Here is a 25718-nt window from a genome sequence, read left to right on the forward strand (position 1 = left end):
ACCTTCACAGCCAGAGCAGCTTTTTCATTCCATTGATTACATGGTTATCCTCTGACCAGAGCACTGCCTCTCCTGCATAGAAAATCAGGCCAGCGGCAGGGGAGAGACGCCGGCCTGTTATTTAATCATCATGCGCCATGATCTCTGGTGGGATCGGAGCAAAAGCATCTGATTGTGTTGCCTTTTTATTTTTCGGTTTCAGGACAGAGAAGGTCCCAGTCTTCAGTCGTGTGAACTTGGCTTGCGAGAACGAGAACACACCTTCCTACTGAGACAGAATCAATATGAGGACTGCTTTCACGCATGTCTGCAAGACCAGGTGAAACACCAGTGTATTCTCTTGCAAGACAACAACTGGGAATACTCTCCTAAAAGCATGAGATGCTCTGAAATCTCACAGATACTCTTGCTCAATCCTTCCCTCTTTCAAATTTCTCTTTTAATCTCTCCCTCGAGTCCCTCTCGTCTAACTGACTGACTGTCTGCCTTAGTGCCTTTGTCTGCTTGCCTACCTCTTCTTGCCTATCCTACGATCTGCCTCCCTGCGTGCCCGTCTACCTGCCTCCCCGTCTGCTGCTCTTCGTTAGACAAAACCCCCGCTTGCTGTTGTCTGATGAAACCTACCACGAGGGAGATGAGGAGCAGGAGAAAAGCAGCAAGAGGGGGAAGTACAAAGTAAGGAGGTTTCAGAACTCAAAGAGCCAAGACAAAGTGTTCGGGTGAAACTCCTTCTTTGCTCCTACACCAACCAAACCCACCCGTCCGCCTGCCTGACTGCCAGCCTATTGATGGAGTTCTCAAAGGGGGAGTTGCTCTAATTGCAGAGTGAATGAGGCAGCCCCAGAGAATAGTTGATTAGGAGGCTGCTGAATGCCCCAGGGAAATGGGTCACCTCCAGCCTGGCGCGGGCCGCCCGCTTTTCCAGTGCGGGGAGAAAGTCAATTACACGCCACAGGCAGTGTGGGGCCTGGTGGCAGAGAGGCAGCGGGGCTGCGGTGGGTACAATACAGCAGCAGGGGGCAGTGGGAATGAGCCACGTAAAGAAGGAAATGGAAGAGGGTGATGGCGTTATTGAGGGCAGCAAGAGGGAATGGAGAGTGTTAGGTTGAGACAGGCATGAAGACGGCAATTTGAAGGAGACTGAGGGATACTGGAGATGTGAAAGGGAGTGTGCAGAGCAAAAACATACTGCAAACTAGCTTCCCTACACCTGGGTTAATGTGCAGTTTGAATGAGAGTATTAGAGAAACTGGAACAAAAACTGTGGAAATTAAGGGGATATTGTTTTGGGAAATGAAAGAGAAATTTTGGCAGAAAAAACCCAAAACACACAGTCGCAAAGCACACTTGTTAGTAAAACTTACAAATGTTCAAAAAAACTAACAATAGTCAAATCATCCATACTAGAATCTTATAATCTTATCTTAAGAAGACACGATTGAGTCGGTCGAGTTGTGGCAGAAAACAGCACTGGTCATTTACACTCACAGCGAGTGTACAATTACCACATTTCACAAATCAACTGCTTCATGCATGCAGGCAATTATTTAAAGCCCGATTCACAGTCACAGAAATGCATTTAAATGCAATCTCCCCCCAAAAACTAAGAGAAACCAAAAGAAATTGGTTAAAAAGTTAAAAAGGCAAGGTTTGAAAAGGAAAGGAAACCGCAACAGAGGTTACGACTAGGATAAAGAAGTTAGGAAAAAAGTAGAGACAGAATCACAACAAACAGCAGGTGTCAACAGTTGGTTTTACTCCAATGTTATAAGTTCCAACTCCTCGGCAGTAGGTGCTAACACTGTCTTTTGACACTGCCTCCAGGTGACAGTGCACAGGTACAACATGTAGACAGGGGCCTGCAAAGCTCAGCGTACGGACTACCCAACACAAAATTATGCTGGGATCTTTGTTCCTAATCCAGGTGTGACTTGTGTCCTACGATACTACAATGCACTCATGTTAGAGGTGTTAAGAGACTGGCATACTCCTTTAGAAATTTTTGTAGGATGGTCGAACAGCTTCAGAAAGCCCCCACCAATTTCCGGTATCATCAATGAGAATTTATGTAACAGACGATCTGACACTTTACACCCACTTTGTCCAGCCACTGTGCAACTGTGCAGAAAAAAAGCAGTCAACATTTTTCTTCTGCCTCAAGCCCCATTTTCTCCATTTCTTATTTTCACTTGTGAACCTCACTCTATAAATCGACTATATCCAAAACAAAGGCCTATGTGTGGTAGCCGTTGCTCTCTGATGTGACTGGACAGCATACTGTACATTTCTTTTCTAACCATATATCTGATGTTTAGCCCCCTAAAGCCTGAATCATGAGCAAATTCATAAAGAATTCTAATTTTTCGAAAGTGGAGTGTTTATTGAGCTTTTTGGTGTGTCTAAAAAAGAAATTAAGTATCAGTTTGTATGTATAAGTTTTAATTTGTCCGGGATTTTTGTGTAATTTGCACCGGTGATCTAGAGGTCTCAAAAACTGAAACATTCTATGCTTGGAGTTACAGGGTTAGAGAAACAGTAACACAAATGTATTCTTATATACCTCTAATGATGAGGTTAAAGGACACTGGGAAGTAAAATAAGAGCAGAAATCCAAGTTTTCACCTATGTTAGACTTCATAACAAATTTGTATGTTCTCACTATGCCTGCAGAGAGGTTATGAAACAGCACTGGCTTTTCACTTACAAACAACAGCAATGAAAAACAAAATTAGCTCCCATCTGACTGGTCATGGGAAAGCCTCCTCGTCTGATGACAGGTGAAGGTTAGAGGACTCAAGCAGGCAAGCAGCTCTGAACTTTGATATTGAGTTTGACCTGATACTCAACCCTGATCTTGAACTGAGTGATTCCAAGAGGCCATCACCTTCATGCTGACAGCTGACCCATATATTATTTGGGTCAATGGGCGAATGAGGCAGGAGGATCGTTCAGGTCAGCACTGCTGTGGTGTCACTTGGGGTGAAGCTAAACTTCTGAGGTCTGCTAAAGGACAGTAGCATGCCAATGACCCTGGATCCCGGAGCCCAGTGGGAGCACGACTCACCAGGAACCACAAAGTTTATGGCTTTATGGCAAAACCAGAGGAAATGGCTCACCTCATAAAAGCATACAGTCCTGTTGACTAGTGAGGGATCTAATTCACACACAATGTTGCTTTCAAAATATCCCCTTTAACTTTGGAAAAGACCTAAAGAACAGATTTTTTTAGTCTTGGCAGGAAGAAAGAAATACATTATTCATTATGGAGAAAATACAGACACCGCACTGACTGATGGGTAAGCTACAATCAAAGCAGTATTGCTAGGCAACTGTCAAAATCCCACGATGAACACATTCCTACTCATTCTCATGAGTTCTGAACACAAATTGACATTAATGAGAGTTTACTAGATTTTTTTTTTTAACGCAAGCCCTGCAGAAAAGAGAAAAAAAGATGGATGATGGACAAGAAACTCCACAGAGAAATGGAGTCGTTCTATTACGGTGATGGACCAAATACTAGGTGGAACAAATTTACTTCTGCAGTTTGTGGGCTTTATACATCCTTTAGAGGCACCTTTTGGGGTTCTTTGTTGTTGCTACTATTTTTATCTCTTGCACATATGATGTCAATGTCATAATCTTAGTTAGGATGGTAGGCAGAGACTGGATCAGAAGACAAACAAAAACCACATACTGCTTTTGTCTCCTGGCTATAAAAGCAGACAGTAGAGGATTTACTAATGAACTGACACAAGATGTTCATGGTGCCCAGAGGGAGAATCAAGTCAGAGCATAAGGACAGGGCATTAATCTATTTCATGTGTCCTCACACTTTGTGGTTAAGAGGAGGGGTGGTGCCTGGAAGGAAGCTGCCTGATGTGATGGTGCTTTCTCACAAGCAGCCTCTATCAGGTAATGTATAGGCAAGTTCAGGGCTATGGTGAAGCACGGAAATGTGATTTCCCCGTGCTTTGTGTTGCTCCTAGACAATCATGACAACGTTGGTCCACATTGCAACTGACCAATCCTGTTGTCTCTGAATTCAGTTAGCATTAGCCAAGAAGTTAGCAAACAGTATTAAAAACTATCACAAGGAAACCAACACAAGCAACCTAAATTTGGCAAACAGCAAATATTACCATTCCAATTTGTTCCAGAAGCTAGCCATGATACGAATCTCTCATATGTACATCATGTTTTGATTTGAGCTACGGAGATGATACTTTTAGTATTGTATTGTACTTGTAGTATTGGCTATATGAATAATAAAAACCAAACATGTTTTAAACTTTTGTCTAAACATTTTCATTAATCCAATGACAAAAAGCTCTGAGGTAAACAAATAAGACTGCAAAAGTAATGTAACTCGCCTTTAGATATGAACATTTCAAACTGCTATAACATTTACTTTGAAGACACACGTCTGAAAAGCACAGATTCTAACAATTATTGAGCACAATCATGGTTTCCACAGATGAATGACCTTCATTTTTTTAAGACCCAATGGCAGCTGCGGCTCAGGGCTCAGGTTGTCTAATAATTGGACTGTCGTGCTTCCATCCCTGACTCCCTTGATCTGCATGTGGAAAGCCTCTAATTGCCCTCCACGCAAGATACCAAGATACAGTTGTGGTCAGAAGTTTACATAGGCTTTTTAAAGGTCTGGAAGAAGACCCAATTTTGTCATCCTTAAATGAAAGGGAACTGATTAAGATGTTCAGGAAGAACTCAAGAACCACCCAGCATGAAGGGAGTTTTACGCTGCCATGGACTGAGAGGGTGCCGACCAAGAAAAAAAACTCCCTGCTCCAAAATTGACACCTACATGGTCAAGCCAAATGCCTTCTGGAGAGAAATCTTTACATGAGACAAAGATTGAGTTATTTGTCTCAATCACAAGAAGTTTGGTAGACTGAAAGTGAGGCTTTGCATGGTGGTGGTAGCATCACTGGTGTACTGCACAAAGTGAATGAAATGATGAAGAAGGAGGACTACCTCAAAATTCTTCAACCTTTCCTCAAATCAAAAGCTTCAGTTGAGCTTCAGACAATGATCCCAAACACACATCAAAACTGGTTTTGGAATAGATAAAGCAAGCTAACATTAAACTTTTAGAATAGCCTTCCCAAAGTCCTGAACTTAAACTTGCAGAAAATTTGTGGACTACTCTTAAAAGCTGGATCTCCGCAAGGAACAACCAATTTAAAGGAACTCTACTAATTCTGCAAAGAAAGGCGATTCAGCCACAATCATGGCAGAAGCTTGTTTATGGTGACCAACTTGCTCAGGGACATTTAACCAACTATCAGTGGTGTATGCACATATTTGAATCTGCATGTGTACTTTTGACCCTGTGTTTATCAGAGAAAATCCAAAATAAATTCAAACTTGCGCACACAATTCTTGTTTTTTTTATTAATCAAGGATTCATGCTGTACTGTGATTCCACCCTGGAAAAAGAACAGTTCAAAGAAATAATTAAAAGCCTAAAATCACAGTGACAGTCACGCCCATGATGACGACTGTATGCAAACTTCTGACCACAACTGTAGATGCACAGAATGAAGTGTTGTATGTATATGTGTGAATGTGGTGTAGTGTTCAAGTGCTTAAAGTGGTTCAGTAAGACTAAACAGTATCTCATCCATCCATCCCTCAATAACTACACTAACCAAACACTGCTCCCGCTCAGTCACATTTTTGGACTGCGCGAGTGTGTGTGTTCTTGCACTTTGGTGGAAACAATAAAATTATTTCCAATAAGATGAGCATCACTTCAATATTACTGATGAGTAACACTCGCTGACGCCAGATTAAAATGGATGAACAGCAGAGAAAAACTGAATTAGGTTTGGGAAAATAGCAAACAAAGTGGAGAGTCGGCAGACCTCCCACAACACAATGAGTCACAGCAGTGGGGGGAAAAAAGGTGCAACAAACAAGAATGAGTCGGAAAGAGTTAGTGGGGGTAGGCGGCAAGCGAATGGGAAAAGATTAGCAACAGCAAATACAACCTCAATCTATCACCAATCACCAATCTGTGTTGTACATCATCTGTAGACAGGCGGGATTATTCCCATCTAAACATCATAATAAATATCTTGGGTTTCCCCTGAGTGGATTCGGTCCACGTGCAGGCTCCATTAGAAACTTTTATTGTTTGCTGTGCACAAAAAGCCTCATGGTTAATCTTTCAGTTTATCTAGAAACTAATTCATTTGTCATCTCTCAAATGAGATAACAGATCTGTGGCGCTGCCTGCTATCAAGCTTTCCTTGAGTTTGTTTGAACATCTCTCTTTCCATTTTTTCCTGATTGGAGGCGATAAGACCGTGGCGACAGGGCGGTCTAGCCAGAGTGCTTGTTGCTGGTGACAAAAGGGAGGAGCAGACAGGAAGGGACAGAGAAAAGGGAGAGAGAAGGTGACAGAGTTAGAGGGGCAGGCATGCTCAGCCTGGGTGATGCAAATAGCCCTGCTGTCGCCTCCCCCGCCTGCCAGTCTTTCATAATCTCTGTTGACAAAACAGAGGCACACGGCCCATGTCTGGCCGTGTAAACTCACACCAGCAGCACGACAAGCTGCTTCAACTACTCGCACAAGTTGCAAAGACTGTCTTCTGGTTTATCCTAATAATAAAAAAGACCTGGTCCTTAATAGGTCCTTAAATGACACAGTGTAAGTTAGTTAACAAAAACTAAGACAAACTACTGAAGCATTGTGTGAAAAACTACATACACCTTTAAACCTGGATTATACTTGGTTGTGGACATGGACAACCGAGTAGTCATGCCTGTTATACTTCCTTAAAGTTCGCTTGAAGTCCGCTCTCAGGTGCATGCATAGTTGGTGCATTATAATGTAATTTCTCTACGAACAAGTCCTTGTGATCACAAGAAACAGAGCGGTATGCAGACTTTTGCGTAGACCCTCACACTGACTAGGCGACGGCAAAATTTACATCACAGAGAGCCAAGCGGACTCCCGGATGTGTAAAGTATAAAACCTGCTTTCCTGGTTCCATAGGAATTAAGAGGGTAAGTCACAGAAAGGTTATCCACAAGCGGAAAGACAGCTGTCAATCATTTCTTGAGCGTAGGTACCCAAAATGTACAGATCTGTGTGTCTGATCAGGGGCAAGCAGATTCAGAGATACTATGATGATATCAAAGTAGGATATCAAAGGATTGATAAAGATAAATCAAGTCCAGCACCTCTGCTTAAGAAATGAGCAAATCAATCAATTAATCCTTGAAGTTCTACTGTGTGTGTTACAAACAATTGTACCCACTTGCCTCAACCATGTAATAAAGTTGAATATGTTTAACTTAAAAAAATGCACATGAAAATGAACCAAAATGGAGCCTCAGTCTAAAAGTACACTGCTGAATGTGTAATTGGGTTTAGATAATACCTTTGTAATTAAAGATCAAGTTTTTTATTTTTATTGATTCAATGAGTTTTCTGCTCATCCAAAACCCTGAAGTGCCTCAACAGTCCATCACCTGACATTTATGCAGAGAAATCAACAAAGCCTTCACCTTAACTCACTGTGGAAGATTCCTGGAAGTATCCTTGCCTCACCTCATCCTTATCCCTCCTATTTTCTTCTGCTTCAGACTGAGTGTCTCCCCTCCTATGGCCTGGACTCTCCTTCCTCCCCTTTCTTACCAACCTCACTCCTCACACAATCACTGCTGCTATAAGTGCAACAGCAGCGAGTTTGCAAAAAAACATGCGTGTGAGAATTCACGTGAACGAAAGAGAGAGTGTGGTTTGGTTAAGTGTGGATACACTTATGTGTTCGCGAGTGTGTGTGTTGTCGTCACCTGCAGACAGGGGTAAAAGATTAATGCTCTCTTTCAGCCTCTGTGGCAGGTAGAGCACAAAGAATAATTTGATTTCTCCTCCTGTCTCCCTGCTGTCTTCCCACTCTTCATTTTCTCATCTGCCTGAAAATCGTTCGCAGCCCTCTTTGTTTCCCTTGTTGCTACCGCCACTACCGGTCTTTTTTCGTAAACTATTCCACCTTCCAAAATTCAACCACACACACACACGCACTAAAAAAACAACAAAAAACCCCCACCTCCATAAAATATTTGCCTCAAAAACACACACACACTTTTCTCTGCATTTCAGCGTTCAGGTCAGGAGGATGTTGCAAGAGTGTGGCAACAACAAGAAACTGTCTCTGACAAACCGTTCAACCTGAACCCAGCAGGCCGTTACCATGCCAACCGTGCGGGATGTTAGCTCACCTTTCGACGGCGCCAAGATGATGGACGATCAGGTCCCCCCTCCCCTCGCTTTGGGGGCGCAGTCCTATGTGGGCTGATCAATGGAGTCTGGAGAGAAAAGAAAAAACAAACACACACACACACACACGCAAAAAAGTTTAACAATCATGCTCAACAGTGCATGTTCATTAGGGCAATATTAATGAATAACAAGCAGCATTATTAATCAGCAGCCTGAAGACACATGCACAGGAAGCACCATTAACGTCTTAATGAGGAGAAGAAACTGCGAGGGAGCCCAGCCTTGCTATGTGCTTTTGTCTTCATTACGGCTGCACACGTACAGAGCAAACACATCATGGCTCCTGTGCATTTGCATTAACATGCAGACCTCTCCCACAACCCGACCAAATGCACACACACACACACACACACACAAAAAGGGATGTTGAGACACAAGTTTTACAGGAAGTCAAAGAGCTGAAACTTGAAAGTGAAGACAGCATGTGATCCACAATTCAGCCAGTTTTTTAAAAAAGAAGAAAAAGTGAAATGCTTCCACATCTTTCCCTCTGAATGAATACTTCAAAAACACAACTGGATATAAACACCAAGCCTTTATTGGCAAATATCCACTGTGGCGTAGGGACTTGGAGTAAGAGCACAAAAACAGACTATTAGGCTAAAATCACTGCGCTAATCCCAAAAGCACATAATAGGCTAATTTGTGTCCATTTAGATCCTGATAAGAAACACTGTGTGTGTGTCTGTGTGTGTTCTTTGGCCATGAGTTGTTGTAGTAGCTCAAGTGTTCAGCGTCTGAACAATCCAAGAAGAGTATCCCGTAGGGGTAAACAGTGCGTAACCATGGGGAACGCTGGGCGTTTCCATGACACCCTGTCATTGGTGAAGCACACCACAAGGCTGGCTCATGTTCTTCTGTCCCTGTACCTCAGCGCATGTGTGCATCTGTGTGTGTGAGAGACAGAAAGTAGGTTTACTTTCATTTTTATTAAATGAATGATGAGAGCGTCACGTCGGAGTCTCTGAGTTCAGCTTGAGTGCGTCTGTGTGATTCTATTGTTAATCTCACGTCTACCAGGCTTTAACTGTTATTTTACCATTTTTGCCTGCTGTTCTTCTTCCTATAAAACAAATGCAAATGGTTTATTGCAAGTGTTTCAGTCTTAATATATTGTTAAGTATTTCTACTGTAAATTTCATCAACATTTTATTTTAAAATATAATTACTTTAGATTTATTATCTATAGAGCACTGAACAGCAGCAAAATGAGCTCCTGAATTAATTTTTCTAGTCATCCTTCTATAATGGAAAGTTTTTTTTATTGCCATCAAAAGCTGATAAATGCCTTAAAGCAGAGATTGGTGGAATGCACTAACAACAGACTTTGGAATCGAGAAAAAAAGGTTTTCATGAGCTGCTGTGCTGAAAAACTGAGGCTTTCAGGAGACAAATGTAGATTCAAAAACAGCATGTTAGGCAACAGCAAGAAGATTTGCAAAAACCTTAAGCGATTATTTTAAAACCATATGAAATATTTCTTCGTGTTACACAATATTAAGTCAAAGAATCCATCCATCATTTTCTGAACCAGCTAGCCTATCCTAGCTGACACAGGCAGGGAACACTATCGACGGGTGGCATGGCAAACACAGAGAGGCAGGAAACCATTCACCCTTAAATTCACACCTACAGCCAATTTTTAAATCACTAAATAATCTAACATGACATGTTACATGACGTGTAATATGTTTCTGTGGGAGAAAGCCTGTTAGCCATATTTAACTTTCTCAGTTAAATATGGATAACGGAGAAAGTTACGATCAGTGACCTTCATCTATGGTCATCTATAGGTCAACCATCAACATCTACGAAGGTTGGCGGTTCGATCCCTGGCTGCTCCACTCTGCATACCAAAGTATCCTCGGGTAAGATACGGAACCCTGAGTTGGTCCCAGTGCATTCATCAGATCGTCAGTGTGTGCGTGTTAGATCGCTAAAGGCATTTTGTTTGCACTTCAGCGTTTTGTTGTATATTCCTGCGCTAACTAATTTGTCTTTTTATTATGTCTGATGGACTGTGTCTCTAAAGCAGGATTTACGGTCAAGCACAGGTAGCGGGTTAGCTGTCCGGGGACGGCCCGTCTGCCTGCAGAGAGTTCTGTTGTCAGATGGAGGCAGTGTAGAAAATATGTGGTGCAAGTCTGTGGACCATTCTTTCTTGTGCTGTGATTGGTCTGTGAGACAGCCACGCAGAAGAGCGAAGCCATACAGAGTGTTACAAACAATGAAAAGCATCCTCTGCAGTCAGTGCTTGAACTTTATATACTGTATTTATTGATCTTTATTTATTGAGTGTTTTTGTCACCTCTCCTTCTCTATTCCAGCCCACTTGTCAACCAATCAACATTAGACAGATGCTTACATCATCTGTTTCTACCGGTGCACAGTCAGGATCTAGGAGAACTGTACGGGACCGTGTCTGGGGTGGGTGAAAATACCTCTCCAGCCCCCGTCCAACTGGAAACGCTCCCGGACACATTAAAGACCTTAAAGATGTTGTATTAGCTAGTGCAACCCCCTCAGGATTATTTATGGACAGATGGTGGCCCCATGCTAGCCACACCTTGAGCAATTATTCAAAACACAACCATCAGAATACTTCTAAATTTAAGATTTTCACTTGAACACTGACTGTTTGCTCACCTTCTTTATGTTGCGTGCTAAATAAGACAGCTGGACTTGATTCAATATAATTTTGAGCAGATGAGTTATGACAGAATCAAAAATTAGGGGGGAAAAAGCACCTCAGAGTAATCAGCTTTTATACTACTTGGTTATACTCACACAAAAACTGTGAATTGCGGAACAAAATGTAATTTTAAAGCAGTTTGTTACACTGTGTATGTTTACGTGTGTGTTATGTGCCTATATGCCATTCACCATCAGCGACCTGACCGCTGGCTGCACCCATGATTGGGAGCAGATGGAGGCTGTCGGTGTGTGCATGTGTGTGTTAGCAGGCAGGAGACAGGAGGAGGAGGAGGAGGAGGGGTGAGCGCTCTAGTTTAGGTGATGTATGGACTCTCACACACCAACAAAGACCCTCCTTCAACCGATGTGTTTCCTATTAATTGAAAGGGGAGAAAAATAGAGCCGGAGAATGACTGCTTAAGCAGGGAGAATTTATAGCTCGGCTGCGACAAAGACTAACTGACTCGATTTTTTTGTGCAAAAAGTTTGGGGGGGGGGGGGAAAGAGTCGTTATTTGTGCTGTGCACGAGCAGGGACAAGAGAGTCTTCAGTGTGATCATTACTGTTCTTTGTGCTCACTTTGAAACAGCCGTGAAAACCAGAATGAATAAAATGGTAGTTAACTGCATGTGGCGCTGCTCATACTGGCGTAGAGCCTTGAATTTAAAAGCAGTGTGAATGAGCTTAAGATTCAGAGTCAATGAAGAAATGTTGAGCTTAGGCCTTTTTACAGTCTGCTCTCCTCTGAACACGTGTCTGTTTATCTCCTCGCGCTCTTCAATTACTCATCACCACAAAGCTAAACAAGGCTTCAGCCTTGTACTGTCTGAATGTTTGCTTGCTTTGCCTTTCATCAATGCAACCCGAGCGACACAATAAATATTGTATACAGCTGCATCTTCTTCTCGTTAAAGCGACTGCGCTTAAAGATGCAACGAAGATGCAGCCGCAGTTCACAGTTTAAAGGGGATGCTCTCACAAGAGCCGTTGATTTCATGAACACGACGTGCGCAGCGCATCGAGAGTTTCACAGAAGGAACGGGTATTTACGGCAGAGATTTCGTCTCGGCGGCATTTCTGCATTTCGAAGCCGCAATCAGAGAAGCTGATTTAGCTCAGCGGTCAGGCTGTTGTGACTTTTGAGGTTTCTTCCTCTTTACTCGTTGCATGATACTCCAGAATCCACTGAATCATTGTTTACTGGGCCTCCTCTTTGTTCCTGAAAGTCACCTCGTTTGGCCTTGACCGTAAAAACCAGGTGACTTACAGACCTCTTTAACAGCTACTAAAAGTGCTGGTATTAAGAAGTAAAAATAAATTAACACTTTCACTCAAATGTATGCAAATCCGAACAAAACCAAAAATAGTCAAATAAGAATTTACCTTCTCAAGTTTTCAGTTTCTCAGCTCAAACACGCGTCCATGGTGATCTACACTAACATCTTCGTCTTAAATCGCAGTGGTCTGCAAGCTGAACCACGACATGCTACACCTCCAACTTGTGCTGTATGGCACTTTAATCTAGTTTAGGATGAAGAAAAAATAAAGAAACAGATACTTCCTCATCTGGCGTCTTAATGACAACTGTAAAACTGCGTGAAACCAATGAGCAGTCAGGATAAGATAAAGATGGTAAAACCGGACACGTGCCTTCATCTGGTACCATCAGCTGAACCAGGAAGAAAACCAGGAACGAGGGCCATGCTGTCATGCAAGAAAGTGAAATAATCCCTCTTGCTAACAAAGTCCATTACAGTGTGGATTTATTTGAGACTAATCAGTAATCACTAATCTTTCTTAAGTAGACTCAAGGCCTACAGACAAATAAGTACAAATAATATTTCAAAACAAGTTCACTGCAGTAAAAGCACTTTTGGGAATCCGTGGTCTAAAATTGTCGAATGAGGTACTAAAAAGTCCAGTGGAAAAATATGAATCCAGGTACAAAGTGCATGAAGCTGCAAATGCATTAAGATAAAAGAAACACTGTGACAAAGACCCAATGTACCTTTGCTAGATATGGGACCGACTGGACCCTTTTACAAAAAGAACAAGTACATTTTTAAGCCAGAAAAAAAAGCCCTGCGTTGTATAAATGACACTGAACATGCCCTGCCCTTTCCTCGCTCCAATGTCAAGAAGTGGCACAAAAATTCGGGTTCCAATGAATAAATAGAAACAAATAATGAATAAACAAATAAATACAACAAACACTGGATTAAATGAAATGTAAACTAACACCGACACAAGGCTGGTCAACAGCACCAGCAGCAGTCATCACAAACCCGGGATGTAACTGATACACTAAATGCCCTTCCTGATGCATCCCTCACCTTTTATCCAGGCCTGGTATTAGGAGGGCAATGACTTTTGCCCCCACATGGCTGGCATGTGTACAAACTCTAGCTGTCCAAATAAAATGGACAGTTATAGAAGTGAAATGACTCATTTGAATCATATTCAGTCCACTTGCTGTCATGAAGTCAAACTTGCATCGGGTTACTTATGAAATGTAGGATGAACTAAATAATGTGGCTCATAACATTTGTGAGCAGAAATGGCTTCAGCTGAGAAACACATCTACAGCACTCATATAGTTAATGTTTTGGGGTTTTGTTTAGGGCTGTGCGATATGACCAAAATCTCATATCCCGATGTAAGAATTCTATCATCCCGATAACGATATAAATCACAAAAATGTAACATTTTCTGTAAATTCTGTGAATCTCGGGCAGCTCGACTTGCGGGAAGTGTTTCCAGCTGCGCCTCATGTAGCTGGAGTCGAGTGTTTTAACCAATGCATGAAACTATACATTTTTAGACATAAGTTGTAAAGGCCTCTGTTTTCTTTGTGAGTATTTATTACACGGCGTGCTGCGGGGAAAAGCCTGTTCTAACGTTTGAGTCTACGGTTTATTTTTTAGCACCTGGCGGCTCTTTTTTAATTCTCATCCGTAAATAATCTGCTCTTTGACGTGATTCAGTTTATTTTGAAAAGTCTCAACAGAATCTTGAGCTTTATTGTGAAAGGTTTATGTGGAACATAAACAAGCGGACACGTGATGGTGTTACCGTCGTTGTTGCTAACCACAACGCATAAAAACAGGCGCTTTCGGTCCGTAGTGTGGTTATATAAAATATATGAGAAAGAGAGAACTTTAAGAAATTAATATAGCCACTACAGTGACCATCAAAACGGGGGAAAAATATTGCCGTAAACAGTTTATTTTGCGACACAACGAAACAAACGATAGCGTAAAATGAAACGATAGACATTTTTATATCGTCATCCGATATATATCGTTATATCAAACGGCCCTAGTTTTGTTTCTGCCAAACAAAAAACTAAATCCAAAGTGAAACCAGCTATGCAATCTTAATTAAATAGGACCTATTATGCTCATTTCCAGCTCCGTATAGTTTATTTCTTGGACTCTACTAGTCTAGATTTATCTCATAATAGGCCTTACTTCAGCCCCCCTCAGACTGCCCCTTACAAACAGAAGGTTTGGACAGCAGATGGGTGGCATCATAAAGACCCACGGGTAAAAAAAACCTGAAGCGGCACATTTAGAGGAGGTTCTTTGTACATATGTACAAACAGGCTTTTAAAAACAGTTTTAAAGCTCACTTTTTTACCTTGGCTTTTATTCGAGTTGAGTTTGAGTCCATCAGTTGTTGTTTTATGAATCTTTTTTAGTTACATTTTACTGTATTTGTTCATTTTTATGGTTTATTTTGTCGTATTTACTTTATTTATCTATGGATTTATCTTGGTAGTTTTGTACCAAGATAAAACTACCATTTAAAAGGTACTCCTTTTAAATGTGCTATAGAAACAAATCTAACATTGACATTTACATATATGCTGACATCATCCACACATGATGGAAAATAAGAAATATTAAGTCCCTTTTAAGTTTTCCTGGAGTCATTTGACAGCTGAAAATTGGTTTTTTTAACATGCTTTAAAAATGTGTTGTTGTTTTTTTTTAAAAAATCACGTCCAGACGGATCTTTGTCTTTAAGAAATATCTTCAGGCGTCTGATGGAGGCACAGAAACTTCAGACTGATCCAGGAGTCGTTTCTGTGTGAGCTTTATTTCTTTCCCCCTCTTTCTTCCCTTCTCCTCACATTTTCTAACAGGCTTTTTTCTCTCCGTGTGTCTATCTTCTGTAATGGCTGTGAATAAGGGAAATTGTGTGCACTAGCCAGCATACACAACAGCACAGTGAAGACAGCATAAAAGTACATTGTGTGAAAGTGAGTGTGTGTACTCTGGGTGACTCTGCTTTAGTTTTGCTTCGCCCAGTCCCCCTCCAACAAACCCAGCGATCACACTGGAGCAAAATACGAGCCAAGCCACATCTTGGCACCTTGCCTCCCCTTAAACAAATCAGACCACAGAGGCTAATAAAAAAAACTCTGAGTCCAAAGCTCGCCTCCACAGACAATGGGGTACAAAGAGGGGAGCCACTCTCAGCTACCCCACTCCGTCTTAAATGAACCCGTACAAGACTCAGAGCTTCTATTCACCCCCAACAGCAATAGTTTCACCACTGTCTCCATCATCTACACCCTCTTTTTGTTGCTTTTAAATGGAGCTTTGATGTTATATTGTTCTCAACAGGCCTTGCTTAAAAAACACTAATTGCCACTAAACTAAGAAGCAATTTGCTTCCAAAGTGAGAGAGAACTTTCCATCTTTAGACCAATTACTGCTATCATAGCGCACAGCCTGCTACTTCAAACTTCACACTTCAGAGAGGGGATAGAGGGGGTGGAGGATGAAGAAAAGCAGAGGGAAGGCGTCTGGCTCAGGGCAGAAATAGGCCAAGCAGGTCTAAAAAATAAAACTCATCCAGCCATCCAGGGTGTGTCTGCTGTAGGCTGCCATCAACATGCATTTACATATTCAAAAAAAGAAACAGGCGTTTGCATGAGTCATCCTTTCCGAGAAGGTAGAGGAAAACCACACAGCACACTGTATCGTGCTACAGTACAGTAGGAAGTGTGCAAGATTTCGTTAGTTCCAACATTAAACATGAATCTGCAGTTAAGCTGCTAAATGAACTGTTAAAGCGAAGCAAATATAAAAAGAATAACAGAAAAGTTAGCGTATCAGGTTTTTGCACTTTAAAATGATTTTAAAAACAAGACTCTTGTAATAAAAATTCTTTTAGAATTCACTTGATAGAAATGCTCAAGATCAAAAACTAAGGAGATCACTTCACACATGGACAGTCTCCTTTATTTGTGTTTAGTCTCATCTCTCCACATAAATTAATCATTTTCAGACAATGACTAAAAACAGTGAATTAAGAAATGTGAATAGTGTTAAGTGTAGTTTTATGACCTCATAAAGTTTGTCGTTTCCTCTTCTTCCATTTAGGGGTTGCCACAACGGGTCATCTGCCTCCATCTCAACCTATCCCTAGCATCCTCCTCTGTGACACCAACCCGCCGCATGTCCTCCTTCACTACACCAACGAACTTTCTCAGAGGTCAACCTGAGCTGTCCCTCTGATACGCTCATTCCTAAGCTTGTCCATGAGAATCTCAGCACCTTCACCTCCAGCTTGCCACCTAGGGCTGTGCGATATGACCAAAATCTCATATCACGATATAAGAATTCTATCGTCCGGATAACGATATAAATCACAAAAATTTAACATTTTCTATAAATTCTATGAATCTCGGGCGTGCTGCGGGGAAAAGCCTGTTCTAACGTTTGAGTCTAAGGTTTATTTTTTAGCACCTGGCGGCTCTTTTTTTACTTCTCATCCGTAAATAATCTGCTCTTTCACGTGATTCAGTTTATTTTGAAAAGTCTCAACAGGATCTTGAGCTTTATTGTGAAAGGTTTATGTGGAACATAAACAAGCGGACACGCAATGGTGTTACCGTCGTTGTTGCTAACCACACCACATAAAAACAGGCGCTTGTCCGTCCGTAGTGTGGTTATATAAAATATAAGAGAAAGAGAGAACTTTAAGAAATTAATATAGCCACTACAGTGACCATCAAAACGATGAAAAAATATTGCCGTACACAGTTTATTTTGCGACACTACGAAACAAATGATAGCGTAAAATGAAACGATAGACGTTTTTATATCGTCATCTGATATATATCGTTATATCGAACAGCCCTATTGCCACCTGTCTTTTTGTTAATGCCCCCGCCTCCAAACCATACATCACAGCAAGTCTCACAGTGAACAACAAAAGCCCTACACTTTCACTATTACTGACTTTCATTTTTTTCTCTCCAGAGCACATCTCCACCTCTCCTCTTTCACTACAGATCAGTGTCATCTGCAAACATCACAGTCCACGGAGAACAAGCTTCACTTTTTCAAGCTTCCCCATGGCGATCATGGTCTCAGTACTGCAACTGAAACAGGAATGATAAAAAAGTGGCACGAGAAAAAACACCACCCTGCTTTGCATCACAGCATTTAGTTTCATTTGTTCAGTAGCTTCTGCTGCCAGGCAACTTTGCAGGGGTTTAACTGACACACACTCATGAGCAAAAATTAAGCGAAGAACAAGTATTCAGAATTGTGTTGAAATGTTTCAGGCTTCCTGTTGTAAATGAAACCTTTTTTATGTTTCTCCATTCATTACTCCAGACTTCTCCCGTAATTTTTCACCCGAGAGCACGTTGCTTGTTTTTCTTTGTTAAAACTACACGAACCTCTAATGAAAGTGTAGTCATTGGCTCCGAGTTTAAAACCTCACAGTGTTCGAGTTGACGCTGTGTTTGTGTGCACAGTAAATTAGCGAGTGACAGACAAGAGCCCAAGTTACTTCCAAGAACACGAGCTGCACAGTATCACAATAAATCATTGACGATACGTGTCATTAAAAAAACCTACTTTGCTGAACTGTAATTGTGCGTTAATGTCAACAGGGATTGTTGTCAACACCTGAACCTTGCCACGTGCTGAACACATGTGGACAGAGGAGAGTGTGAGACTGGCTAAATAACTACATTAAAGTGCAGATGCATTCTTACTCATCAGTAATGGCGCAGAGCCACAAAGAGTCCTGATAAGATAAGGACAGTAAAACCTCACATGTCCTCATTTGGCACCTTAGGGCTGAACCGTGAAGAAAACTTGCAGCCACACGGGGACGAACTCTGTGAATGAGCGTGTCGTAAAGACACCTCAGGGTCAAAACATGTTTGGAGCACCAAGTCTGACACGTGCCTACACAGTCAAACACAGTACAGGGTTAAATAAAACACCTCACTGGGAGCCATTAATTATGCAGGGACTATGCATTATCATAACATAGAGGTCTGTTACTGTGAGTTAATTAACAATGAACCAAGAGGCATGGCTGTCATATCAAAGAACGACGAATGACTGGAGCTTTGGTAAATACTTAAAACACTGTTGTCATCACAGAGCATAAATTACCTAGTTACAAGCCTCATGGGGTACAGAAAGAAAAATGCAGGGAAACTGCAGAGAAAACACTCACCTGCTTTCCTTTTGGTGATTGTAAAATGAATTAAAAATGAGGGGGAAAAAATAAGGGCTTTCAATATCGCTGTTAGTGTATGATCTAATTAGTGTGACAGGTCAGTCAATAAGTCACTCCTCTCCATATCTAAACATACCCTTAATTGTTCACCTGCTGCCAAATTCTCACAGCAGAATCCAACTGGAATTAAAAACTGCAGTTTCCACATTACCTAAAAGTCATTTATTGTAAGGCAGCAATGTAGGTTTCAATAAAAACTCAAACATGTAACTCTAAAACAAAAGGTTGGCTCAGACTGAAATAATCTTAGATAGGTGTAGCAAATAAAATGCCTTCTCTGCTTCTATAAAGTAAGAAAAAGATCCTAACACACTGCTCAAAAAATAAATAAATAAATAAATACATTTGAAAACACATCATACCTCAATGGAAAAAAAAATCAGGCTGGACATCTATACTGATATGGACAGGGTAATGTGTAAATCAATAGTTTGTATCCCCTCCACATGCTTGTATGCATGCCTGACAACATTGGGCATTGGGTTTCCAATGAGATGATGGATGTTGTCCTGGGGGATCTCAGATCTGAACCAGGGCATCACTGACCTCCTGGCCAGATTGAGGTGCAGCCTTGTGGATGGACCAAAACATGATGTCCCAGGGGTGTTCTACTGGATGTAGGTACGGCGAGTCTGTCAGTGGTATCAATTTCTTCAACCCCTAGGAACTGCCTGCAAACTCTCGCCACATGAGGCCGCGTATTATTGTGCACCAGGAAGAACCCAGCACCCACTACTCCAAGGATTTCAAAGACTGCCCTGACTACCTCTTGGCCTAGCCTGTAGAGGTCTGTGTATCCGTGGATACGCCTCCAGGACCCACCACCAAATCAGTCATGCTGAACAATGTTACAGGCAGCATAATGATCTCCTTGACTTCTTCATACCTTTAACCATTGTCACATGTGCTCAGGGTGAACCTGCTCTCATCTGTGAAAGCACATGGCAAATGCCAGTTGGGCTCCACAATGCCAGCTAGTGAAGTGAGATAATTTTGTATGAGTCTTGCATCCAGTTCCACCTTGCACAAAGGAGCAGATACCAATCCTGCTGATGGATTAACGACCCTCTACAGCCCTGTCCAGCTCTCTTAAGAGTACCTGCCTGTCTACTGGAATCGCCATTGGTCATGGGACTGTACTTGGAGACATAGCAAACCTTTTGGCTATATATTGGAGGATTTGGACTCGGGTCCAGGTATTGCCTAATGCTAAAAGCAGTGACCCTGACCGTAGCCAAACGCCAAACTAGTGAAAAAGAGGAAACGATGAGAAGTGGAAAAAATGTCTCCAGTGGCCTCCACCTGTAAAACCATTCCATTTATGGGGGTTTTCTCATTGTTGCCCCACTAGTGCACTTGTTGTTCATTTCATTAACACTAAAGCAGCTGAAACTGATTAACAACCCCCTTTGCTACTTAGCAGAGCAGATCAATATCCCAGACGTTTAATTGACTTGATGCTATACTCTGATTAAAAAGAGTTATTTTAATTTTTTGAGTAGTATATTATGTGTGTATTACCACCAGCAATAAACACTAGTAGGTTCATCTTTGTGGACTCTCTTCTCAGTTCTCTTTTCTTTAAAAGTCGTTGTGCTTGATAAATAAAAAAAAAGGCAAGAGAGAAATAAAGAAAGAGAAATATATCCTGGACATACACTGCATTGCTCTGTTGGGCTACTGACACTGCTGCTGTTGAGGAGATAACCATCTCTGCATCTACTTCAAATGCATACTTCCTGGATGGCTGAGGCCGCAGACAAATGACTCCACAAAAAAGCGTTTAGTTGAGATCGCCATTCAAATTTTACCATTTAAATTATCCAAATAGTTTATGCCGTAAAACTGAGCTGGAGAAATAAGCATAATGTCTTCTTGTTGTGATCATTTAAAAGTAAATGTACAACGTGTATACTGTCGCAGGTGCAAAGGATGTCAGGTAAAAGTACAGGCTGTCAAATACACAGTGCTATGAACAGCTCTGATCCACAGCTCTGCACTGATATCACTCATTCAGTGCAGTGTCCTAAAATAAACCTTTGTTTGAGGCTGGTGTAAGCTGGCTCTGCAATCCTGCATCTGAACTCAGATTAACCTGAGTCTTCATGATCCTCTGCTTTGATACGAGAGGCTAAACAAAGTTTTCTCTTACAGATTACTGCAGAGCAGCAGTTGGTTTACTGAATGTCTTCCGCAGCAGATGTCAGGAAGATTTACATGAACCTTTTATGAGGTGACCAACTACATGAAAAATCACATAATACCATCACGCTGAATCTTCACTGTAAAAAACGTTCAAGATGACAACCATGTAAAATAAATCTGATGTATAATTCTTTGAGTCTAGGACAGGATACAAGCTTCCGAGGCAGTGGAAAGCACATTTACTCCACAAATGTGCTTTACTTTGAGACATTTTTTTTTAAATTTTAGACACAAATGTCACACCTTGCCACCCGATGCCATACTGTCATATTTATTTAACATATTATTTAACTATTTTATTTAACAGTACAATAACATTTGCATAGTTAACATCAGCAGGCTACTACAATAAAATGCAAAATACTGCCGACTAGAGCGGGGCTATATGGCCCAAAATATTTATCACGATATATATTTGAAAATTTGCGATAATGGTATAACTGACGATATAATTGATGTGAGACAAAATACAACTCCACAACTTTACTAGTGCGGAAAAAAAACCCATCCATTTATTTTCACTTAAACAAGCAGCTGTTTTTTATGCATTTTGTGCATTAAAGCTATATAAAAATTTAACAGTGCAAATGCAAATTCCTTGCTGAAAGTTTAACCAAAAGGCATTTCCAGTAGAAATGGGCTGACATATCCTGAGCATAACTATGTATAATATCCACTGAAGTTAAAAAGAGGTGCTTTGCAACATTAAACTGCAGTGTGCCAAATAAAAAAGTCAAATATGTATTTTTCGGACCATAAGCTGCACGGGATTATAAAACACATTAAGCTAAACAAAGCAGTCAGAGAAATCAAACTTTATTCAACTCATTCTTCTTGCTTCCTTCACTTCTGTACCATTGATTCATTAATGCTGTATTCTATCACAGCTGCTCTATTCCCATGTTGTTGCAGTATATTAATGACTAACCTGGTATTGTGGATTGGTTATTTCAGTTGTTCTCCTGACTGAAGTTTGGTCCGTTTACAGCATCCTGCCATGCGACTGCATTTGTCCCTAACCATCAGGAACCTTCACGTTAACTTTTATCGAGTGGAAAAGTGTTAGCGTTCATCCTCCAGCTTCACTGTGCTTATTTTATGCTAACATAGCTGTGTAACTAGCGATTACATAGCACATCATTACATACCACCTAGCCCAACTTCAGTAACCTTACAAACGTCACTGCTGTTTAGTTTTCTGTCTTCATTTAGGTTGGAAGTGATAGCAGAGCTGTACGTTTGAATTTTTTCAGAAATCTCTCAGTCAGAACATGCTATATAATGTTTAGGTAACTAGCGAAACCATCGAGCTAACTTCCGCTAACTTCCTGCTAACTTCTACCTCCGTTAAATGTAATAAATTCTGTTTTCATGGATATCTGGATGTTAAACTTCATAGTTACACCTGGTAAAGCAGCAATGCTGATCGTTTTATTAAAGATGAAAGAATTTAGACAGTTTTTAACTCTAAGTGATGCTGCAGCGTTCGTTTGACTTTGGGTCCTGAAATAGACCCCGATTACTCCCAGATTTACAAGCACCTTAGTCCGACAAATACGGCACCATTTTTACAAACCAATTCTGGTTCATTCGTTTTACTCAGCGATCTAATTTTCTTATTGTTGCCCAACATTGTACCGGTATTACCATGAACGGTATAATATGGCCCAGCCCTACTGCCGACTGCCTGTGCTACCCCTCAGCCTCCTAGTCGATGCATGCACGGCATGAGCATCCTAGGCGACTTCCTTGAGTTCTTGAGTTATAGCATTCACAAGATTTTCAGAGAACGTGATCTGTGACCTTGTCCTTGAGTTCATGGTCACTGAGATTCAAACTTGTCCAAGATTTTTGGTAGATGCCCCTATGGTATGAATTTCAAAAATCTCATTCTCAAGTTACCACATTCACAAGAGTTTCAGAGTACCTTACCACAGTACCAAGAGTACTTGTGGTATGACTGTGGAAGTCCAAGGTGACTTTCTTCTTGAGCTTTTGCAGTCACAAGATTTTCAGATAGCTGCTCCTGCCTGAGTCTGGTTCTCACAGAGGTGTCTTCCTGTTAGAAGGGAGTTTTTCCTTCCCACTGTCATCAAGTGCATGCTCAAAGGGGGTTATCTGAGTGTTGGGGTTCTCTCTGCATTATTGTAGGGTCTTTACCTTACAATATAAAGCACCTTGAGGCAACTGTTATTATAATTTGCCGCTGTCCAAATAAAATTGAATTGAGGAAAGTTTTCACTGAAGCTTTTCACTAAAGCACAGACAGTAACATGTAAAGGAGCGTTACTGCATTGCCACTTTTACTCAATTAAAGGATCAAAAGTTGGAAGCAGACCCAAGTCTCATGTTTCAAATGCAGGTTTCCATGTGCAAGTGTTCTGAGACTTAGAGCTCGATACAAAAAGATAAACTTGGCCAAGTGGAAAAAGAATAAAAACAGAAGGGTGGGGTTTGTGTGAAAAAAAAAACAGTATGTCACTGGAAAGGTGTTTTGCTTTTTTCTTTTATTTCCTCACAAGATAATTGCATGCAGAGAAAACTCAAACTCTTCCGCTGCTAAAGCTGCCAACAGTGAGAACACTTCATCTGCTGATGCATGCATGTGATGATAAGTTTAAGTGTGTGTGTAAGTGAATAAGCTGCGCGACTTTGTTAGTGTCAGTGGGACATAATTGGCTCACAATAAATCATCAGTGCAGCCTTAGTGAGAGTACACCATCTTCTCCTCCACCTCTACCTTCCTCTCGCCTCCCCTTCTCACGCTCTCGCTCTCCTTGGTGACAGCGAGGGAGCAGCAGATTCACCACATAAACACCCTGCTCCCTCTATTTATTTGCTCCGAGTCCAAAAACTGCACAGCATAAGGAAAAAATGATAGCGGGTGGGAGGGGTGCAGGAAGAAGAGTGAAAGAGAGGAGAAGAGGGAGGTAGACAGACAAACACACACGTACACTGCAGATTTGGCTGCACACACGTGGACAGGGCGCGCACACATGCACGCGCAGCACTGCACACACTCCTGGTTGAGCATCTAAATCACATTAGCTGCCTGCCTTCAATCCATCACTCCCACAGACAAAAGCACATGGTGGAGAGGCAGGGAAACTGCATGGCAACATGCATAACCACCCACAAACAAACAAACAAACAAGCAAGAACACAATCAGTCACGGAGCAGCTGACACACCTTGAATCCAGACAACAGCAATAAAGGTGAAAGCACTCCTTCCTAAGAAAAACAAAGCAAAACAAAACTCCCCAATCACAAATCAGCCTGCATTCACTTCCATGCACATCACTGTCAGTGCATAACAGCTGCACATTCAGGGATACACTCATTTGGCTCTGCTGCTGCTGCTCTGTAAAAAGTTGCACTTCTGTCAAAGAAAACCAACAACTCCATAAAACCACGGTTGCTTTAAATATTTAAAGAGGAAGGAGCTAAGCACAGGCAGAACGACATCTTGAGAAATCTTTCTTTTCTGTCTGTATCAATCTTCCTTCCCATTAGAGGGGGGTGGGGTCCTTATCTAAGCGTGTTTGTGTTTGTGTGTCCGTGTAGAGCCAAATGTTTGTTAGAGGTGCCTCTGATCTTGAAGACAGTGCGGGCTAGGTGCTCCTTACCTAATGGGATGCATAGCAAGCGTGCATGCAGGGTTGTGTGCACCCTTTTTGTGTGTGTGTGTTTTCTCTAATGGCCTATCTCTTGGGTAAGGTAATTGGCTGGTAAGGCAAACGAGAGCTGATGGAAGAGAAAAGAAGAGAAGAGACGAGATTTAGGGAGCAGCACAGATTCAGTGTGTGCTCTGTATATTATAAGAACATATGGTGCCCACTGTGCAGCAGGAGCAGGCAGAGCACCACAGCGCAGCCCTCATCCACTCGTCTAGCGAGTCGCTCTCTCAGCTCCCACTGTTCTCCCTCCCTCTCAGTCTCCGGCTCTGTCTGGTTAACTCAATAACATCCACAGCCTCCTTTTCTTAGTTTGCTGCTCTTTAAAAAAAGAAAGAAGAGAAAATCATCTCATCCTTTTTTCTCCTCCTTCATCCCAGATGACCGGGCTCAGGCTCGCGTCTCCTCCACGTCTTTCTTCACTACAGTTATGCCCACTCAACTCATCGCAGAGCTTAATCTAAACCAAAAGGGATTACTTCAATCGCATTAAAATCTGAAAACTGACAGCGCCATCTCTGCTGTGACTGGCATTTAGGCTGTGTTTACACATGCACGTGTGCAGCACAAGACACGCTGGAAGAACTCCCTCACCAGACTGTCTACATGTGAACAGAAGCAACAATTAGACAGTAGTACTCCGCCGCACAGTGCGGTTACGAAACTGCTAGTGACCGAATATGCAGCTGCAAGCCCGTGTGTGTGCGTGCGTGCACGCGGCATCAAAGCAGCGAGCGAGTGGGCTGCTCTTTTAGTTGGCTCATAAAATCATTTAAAAATCAGCCCGCTGCACACAAACACACACGCAGATGCACGCACCCCCAGCCGTTTGATGTGTAATGAGAGAAACCATTAGCAATAAAAATGGGCTCTCCCCACCCTGCTGCTCAGCAGATCTTACTCAGAGCCACAGTTACGTGTCTATTTATACATTCACTCTTCATGAGATTTTCTTCCTCTCTAACAGGGAGCAGTTTGTGCAGCTCACACCCAATAAGGCTGCATATCTGCTGCCCTTCCTCTCCCCGTGTCTTCTTCTTCTGCTGCTTCTGCTTCTCTACCTCTGTCTCCTGTTCCCATCCCCCCTCTCTCTCTCTGGCTGTCTCCTCCCTCCTCCATACCCTTCCCCCAGCTCTTTTCTGCTCTGTGCCTCCCTGCCTCTCTCCCTCCCCACCTCTCATCAGGCTATATGCAGCAAGGCACAAATTCATGGGGGGGGGGGGGGGGGGGGGGGGGGGGGGGGGGGGACAGTGAAGGGGAGCCTGAG

The 25718-nt window shown here is 41.9% G+C and overlaps 1 protein-coding gene and 1 long non-coding RNA gene across 2 annotated transcripts in view; one reads left to right on the forward strand and one right to left on the reverse strand.

Annotated features, from left to right (window-relative positions):
• LOC146494505 (nuclear receptor coactivator 3-like) overlaps positions 1 to 8346 on the reverse strand; it is a 27569-nt gene extending 19223 nt beyond the window's left edge. The window contains exon 1 of the mRNA XM_085144881.1: positions 8260 to 8346. The gene's annotated coding sequence lies outside the window, so the exon portion shown is untranslated. The remainder of the gene's footprint in view (positions 1 to 8259) is intronic.
• Positions 1 to 14998, forward strand: part of LOC146494506 (uncharacterized) — a 19015-nt gene extending 4017 nt beyond the window's left edge. Inside the window, exon 2 of the long non-coding RNA XR_014871410.1 lies at positions 203 to 14998. This is a non-coding gene — a long non-coding RNA (uncharacterized LOC146494506). The remainder of the gene's footprint in view (positions 1 to 202) is intronic.
• The last annotated feature ends 10720 nt before the right edge of the window (positions 14999 to 25718 follow it).

The sequence above is a fragment of the Neolamprologus multifasciatus genome, chromosome 20, assembly GCF_963576455.1.
Source record: "Neolamprologus multifasciatus chromosome 20, fNeoMul1.2, whole genome shotgun sequence".
Classification (NCBI taxonomy): Eukaryota; Metazoa; Chordata; class Actinopteri; order Cichliformes; family Cichlidae; genus Neolamprologus; species Neolamprologus multifasciatus.